At 41.8% G+C, this 6,651-nt stretch overlaps 1 long non-coding RNA gene across 1 annotated transcript in view; it reads right to left on the bottom strand.

The window, feature by feature from the left end:
* Positions 1 to 4,601: 4,601 nt before the first annotated feature.
* Positions 4,602 to 6,651, bottom strand: part of LOC104964882 (uncharacterized) — a 17,962-nt gene continuing 15,912 nt past the window's right edge. The window contains exon 4 of the long non-coding RNA XR_800477.1: positions 4,602 to 4,613. This is a non-coding gene — a long non-coding RNA (uncharacterized lncRNA). The remainder of the gene's footprint in view (positions 4,614 to 6,651) is intronic.

Raw genomic sequence — 6,651 nt, 5'->3', positions numbered from 1 at the left:
ATGAGATTTTCTTTTTTTTCTCATTTTGTCTCTCATAGTTGAGGTATACCTAAGATGAAAATTACAGGCCTCTCTCATCTTCTTAAGTGGGAGAACTTGCACAATTGGTGGCTGACTAAATACTTTTTTGCCCCACTGTATGTCTGGTTTTTGCACACTGGGACACGGTTGCACTCTGAATCTAGTTGTATTTTTTGTACAATGACAATAAAAGGCTTTAACTTTTAACTTTAACTAAATGACGTTGTAGCCTAAAAAATATGCTTTGTATTTTGATTCAACCAGAGCGTTTCCAATGCTTGTGTGACAGGAAACAGATCAGGAGAAGCGTGAAATACGATCGTGTTCTAATTTTTCTGATTATTAGAACACTTCACGAATGCAGCACGAATGCTACCTAGATTTTAAACATCTTGTGCTGAATGTGAAGAAGACTGAGGAGATGGTGTGGGACCCGAAGGCAGTGGGTGACCTCAGGCCGGTAGTTATCCACAATGAACCCATAACTCAGGTCCGCTCCTATAAGTACCTTGGTGTTCATCTAGATAGTACACTCAGCTGGAGGGTGCATGTTGAAGGTTTGTGCTCTAGACTTCCACAGCGGTTGTATTCTTTGCGTAGACTCCTGGCTTACAGAGTCGAGCAGAAGTTCTTGTTATTTTTTACCATGCAGTGTTGGAGAGCACCATAAGATATGGTATCACTGCCTGGGATGGTAAATTGACAGTGCAGTCAAAGTCACAGATCGCTGAAAATGATCAGGGTTAAAAAACATCCATCTCTCCAAAACATATATGAGTCATGTCTGATCTCCCCCACATTCCCCACCCATAATTACAGCTCCTACCTTCTGGTAGAAGATTCAGGGTTCCCAGGAGCAGGCTGAACTGCTATAAGCAGTAATTCCTGCCTCTGTCCATTGAGCTGCTCAACACTCACATGTCATGTAATACTCTTTTAAATGTTGGCCATGAGGGTTGAGCAATAGGTCGCCATTGTCAGTATTGAATCTTTATTCATGTCAACATATTTAGGATTACTGGTGATGCACTGAAGAGAACTTTTATGGGGGCAGCACAAACTGACAACATGAATGCACTGCAACGAAGAAATTACGTGACATTGGAATCAAAAACGCCAAAGATCATTGTGGGTTGTCGTACAGACTAGCACACTCAGATTAGTCTGGATGATCTGATATATCCAATTGAGGCTTTACGGTAACCAAAATGTATTAACATATATAAAAAGATAGAGAGATACAGAGGATTGGTCAGCATTTTAAACACAGAAGAAAGAGGAGGGGATGAAATCCATTAATTAGACCCAGAAGAGAGGTAGGGGAGGGAGGACAAACAGGGTAATAAAAGTGAGTATGATGAGACTCGACGGGCTAAAAAGAAGACGCGCTTAGAATTTAATTTGGTGTTAAAAAAAAGGCTTAATAGCCCGTGAAATAAACAACAATATGAAAACCGTGGGCAAAATATGAAGCTGAGATTAAACCATAATTTAGTATAACAGAGAGAGGCTCATTCACTAAAACACAGTGAAGAGGAATCTTCAATTGTGCATGGCCTTAGATTCTTTCCTAAATAAAAAAAAGATGCTTCTCTGAAGATATGAAGGGTTTAGGAAGTTTACCTGCAGTTACCTGATGACACATGCAGATACGCCTGTTTAGAGTAACAGATTAGATCCCTTCGAGGTGCTTCCATATAATCTTAAAGGAGCGGGCATAGATATGGGTTAGCCACACTATGTAGAGTATTGGCTTAAGTAAAGTTACACTATCATTAAAGAAAACTATTCAAAGATTAAAAGGTAAAAGTACTCCAGCACAGAAATAGAATATTAATATACCCTGTATACCCATGCTGAGTTATGTACAATTCGTTCCAAATCAAGCTAACATCAAGCATCATAAGTATAACCAGTGGCGAGCCGTCAGGGCCCTCTAGGCCCTCCCTGAGGGCCTAAGATATTCTACAAAATAATATTTAAAAACATTAAAAAATATATATATATTTGTTGTAATATATATTTTTTCAATATTTTTTTAGTTATATTTTTCTTTAGTTTTACCAAAATAACTTGATTTAATTGTATTTAAAATAACATTTCCAAAGAAATAAATCCTTCGAATCTACCTATTCAGTTTCTGTTGGAATGTGAAGGGTAAATGAAAAAAGCTCCTTTGACCGTCTCTGCGAGTTACTGTGAAGATAGGAGCTGATTGGTGGTCCAGCTATGAATTCACAGAGGGCCCACTATAGAGAGGCAAAGTCCCTCCCTTTCCGGGGGAGCTCCATGGGACCTTATTTCGGAAAGAGTATGTATTGAAGTCAACGGAGAGAGAAAGATTATGTTTCGATCCCGTTTGAATTGTGCCACGAATTACACATATGATGTTTTGTCAATTTAAAAGATAATTTTGCAAGTAAAAACAATAAAAATGTGTCGTAAAACTGTGAAGTAACCAGTGTTGGGCAAGTTACTTTTAAAAAGTAACTAGTAATAGTTATAGTTACTGCTCTCAAAAAAGTAACTAGTTACTTTATTAGTTACTAAATTATAAAAGTAACTAGTAACAAGTTACTTTACTTTAAAGATAATAACAATAAAAATCCAAGTTTTTGTGTTGTTTTTTGCTGACTAGTTCTCTGAAGGCAACAGACTCGACCGTTGCGATGGGCAGCATGTCCTCAACAACATACCTGGCAATCAATCTGTTTAGTTGACTCTGGGTGACATGTGGCGATTTAAAAAAGTAGTTTTTTGGCTGTTTAGACGGTGTTGTGTTTGTGTGTGCTGGTGGTGAGCGTTTCCGTGTGTCGGGCCCGGCACCACAAGGGGGCAAAAGGGGGCATCGCCCCCTCAGTTGTATTCTTTGCCCCCTCACTTTGAGCATCATTCATCCATCAAAANACAAGAACGGTGAGCAAAAATCCCAGAACCACACGGGGGGACCTAGTCAATGACCTGCAGAGAGCTGGGACCAAAGTAACAAAGGCTACCATCAGTAACTGTTACTGATGGTAGCCTTTGTTACTTTGGTCCCAGCTCTCTGCAGGTCATTGACTAGGTCCCCCCGTGTGGTTCTGGGATTTTTGCTCACCGTTCTTGTGATCATTTTGACCCCACGGGGTGAGATCTTGCGTGGAGCCCCAGATCGATGGAGATTATAAGTGGTCTTGTATGTCTTCCATTTTCTAATAATTGCTCCCACAGTTGATTTCTTCACACCAAGCTGCTTACCTATTGCAGATTCAGTCTTCCCAGCCTGGTGCAGGTCTACAATTTTGTTTCTGGTGTCCTTTGACAGCTCTTTGGTCTTGGCCATAGTGGAGTTTGGAGTGTGACTGTTTGAGGTTGTGGACATGTGTCTTTTATACTGATAACGAGTTCAAACAGGTGTCATTAATACAGTTAACAAGTGGAGGACAGAGGAGGCTCTTAAAGAAGAAGTTACAGCTATGTGAGAGCCAGAAATATTGTTTGTTTGTAGGTGACCAAATACTTATTTTCCACCATAATTTGCAAATAAATTCTTTATAGGTGTAGAGGTATACCTAGGATGAAAATTGCAGGCCTCTCTCATCTTTCTAAGTGGGAGAACTTGCATAATTGGTGGCTGACTAAATACTTTTTTACCCCACTGTACATAACATTAAAAACACGGCAGTAGGACAGACAACATAAACAATCATACGGGGGGAATAAATTGTTAAAAATATAGATATCAAAATAGTTTTTAATTTTTAAAGTGCATTAAAAATGTGTATAAGGTGTATATGTGTGAAGATGATTACGTTTATTGCATTAAGTTTGGTTAAGCAGCCTTAAGGTTCCAGGGGTAGAAACTGTTTTTTAGTCTGTTTGTCCGTGACTTGAAGCTCCTGTATCTCCTCCCAGAAGGCAGGAGAGAGAACAGTCTGTGACCTGGGTGAGAGCTGTCCTTTATTATTTGATTTGCTCTGCTGAGGCAGCGGGAGGTGGAGATGTGTTCCAGAGAGGGCAGGGGGCAGCCGATGGTTGTCTCTGCCATCCTTATCACTCTCTGCAGGGCTTTCTTGTCCGCAGCTGAACAGCCAGCATACCACACCGAGATGGAGTATGACAGCACGCTCTCGATGGTCGCCCGGTAGAAGAACACCAGCAGCTTCTTGTTCAGTCTGTTCCTCCGAAGCACCCTCAGGAAGTGTAGTCGCTGCTTGGCCATCTTAACTGCTGCAGTATTGTGTGCTGTCCAGCTGAGGCTCTCCGATATTTGTACCCCCAGGAATTTAAAGGTGGAGAACCTCTCCACTCTCTCTCCATTGAGGTGAAGGGGGGCGGGTTCTGGACGGTGTTTTCTGAAGTCTTAAAGCTCATGTACAAACCGAAGTCGGAAGAACCACTTCCGACAGTAATTCTGGAAATAGGACCATCTGAGAAGCACTTGCTGTCCGTATAAACTCGACTCGCACACTCGTTTAAGACAATGATTCCAACTGACTCATTAATTGGTTGTCCAGCTTCCCATGTTTTTATTAAACAGGCTATGGTGTTGAGTGTCCAGCACCGAAGTAGCAGTAACATGTGCAGTACCCTAAACTATAAGTGAGAAAAGTCTGAACTTCATGAGCTCTGGGGCTTTTGAGCCCATCACTGATTTCAAAAGATTGTTTTGTTTTTAATAACTATTCTTAGAGCCTGTGTCCAAATAGCACAATTTTCTGTCCTCTTCACTTTCATCAGGAACATGCTCCAGCTCCACATTATCTTCACTGCTGTTGTATGACAGAGTAGTTTTGCCCCCTGGCCTTTTATTATCTATTTAAGCTACTATATTCCATGTTGTATGAATGAGCTTCACCACAGTCTGATAGCTGTAGAGCGAGGAGGACGATCCGTGTACAGCCATACAATTCCAACACTCCCTGTTACGACAATCTGGCATTTCAGTCTTTGTTACCGGAGATTCCGTCTGAAAGACGTTGTAAAAAATCAACTTTTCCTTCAATTTTTACAAAGACATGAGAAGCGCTTTTCTGAGAAGTGCTGAGAAGCAGCGCATGTGCAATGGCATGCATTCTCTTCTCATCGGAAACAGTTAAAAAGATGCTGGTGTCAGAGAAAGGTGCTATGTACACTAGATGTTTGGAGTGAACCACATGGCATAGTGTTAGTTGCAGATAGATTTGTATTGATTGCAATGTCAGCTCTCTGTAACCCTTCCTCCTCCGCAGAGCGTTGGTGTGAGCGGTATGGAGAACTGCCGGGGGAGCTGCTGAGCGTGGAGCTGGAGAAGGAGCGCCAGGGGCTGGGTATCAGTCTGGCAGGAAATAGGGATCGTTCCCTCCTCAGCATCTTTGTGGTGGGACTCCATCCGGGGGGGCCGGCAGCTCGAGACGGACGCATTCGGGTGGGAGACGAGCTGCTGGAGGTGAGAACATCGACATGATGGATCCCCCTGAAACTCCATACAGACATTCTTGTTCTCTTGATCCCCAGACTTCTCCTGTAGCACCACCATAAGGTCCACCTGGGGATGAAGTGAAACATCGTAACTGTTGTTTTGGTTGTATTCAAATATACCCACATTCATGTTCTCCTGAAGATTAAATGCCATCATCAGCAACCATCATCAATATGTGATTCTCTACCGTTCCTCCCAAAGCTATTGTACTGTTTAGCATGCTAACCTGCTAAAACTCATCACATTACGCCAGTGACGTGCGGTGAGGTTCATGGCTGGTGAGGCATGAATTTGTAAATCTGACTCATATTATATTTTGACCTTAATCGAAATATTCGGCTATTTTCAAAAGCTTTTTTAGTCTGATGCTTCAATTCATTTTAAACAGACCTTTCAACAAAAGGATACCCAACATCTAAATATTGGATTGTTCTTTCTTAGTAAGATCCCATTTTCATTACAATTGTGGTCTTACCTTGACTTGAAGATGAAGTCCATGCTCTCCTTCTGGACAACAATCTCTATTAGTTTTTTGTAAAAGTCCTCCTTATCTTCCTGTAATTTCAAAAGTCTAGTTTGTTGTTTGTGTCTACCGTCTCTGTGTAGAATAACAGTAGCAACAAGAACCTGTGGGCTCATGTGCGCCCCCTTCAGTGCGGCAGAGGTTATGGCTGCCTCTCCTGCTGCTTTTTTCTTGCTCCCTTATATGATGAGACCAGCGAGCCTAAATATCATATATACGTTAATAAGTTATTTAGAGACTATGGAGTGGCGAGAATAAATGTAATAAAGGGATCTACAGAACATTACATTGGTGACCTATCAGTGAGATGGTAACAGGCATGCCGGCTTAGTGCCCGCTGGTTCCAGCCAGTTTCTGGTGGGGTGACGCATTCTGAGGTCGAGGCAGAGCTCATCTGGTAGCCCACCTCACCCACAGTAACGGCTTGAGCGCGCTCACAAAAAATGCCCGCGCTAATTATGTGCCCGCGCTCCAGCAAGTTATATGGGTTACGAGAGGCAGAGCTCGTCCCTGCCTCCATTACATCAATGCTACCCGTAGTTGTAGCGGAGCTCAGCACATTTGCAGATTTTGATTTTAAAAAGCGAAATTGGAATCATCATAAATCACACTACAACAAGATTCAGTGGAGACCATTTATTATTATTACTATTTAGTTTTTCTGTTA

This window comes from Notothenia coriiceps, unplaced genomic scaffold (assembly GCF_000735185.1).
Source record: "Notothenia coriiceps isolate Sejong01 unplaced genomic scaffold, NC01 NC01_scaffold00037244, whole genome shotgun sequence".
Taxonomy (NCBI): Eukaryota; Metazoa; Chordata; class Actinopteri; order Perciformes; family Nototheniidae; genus Notothenia; species Notothenia coriiceps.
This window is presented reverse-complemented; position numbering and strand designations above follow the sequence as displayed.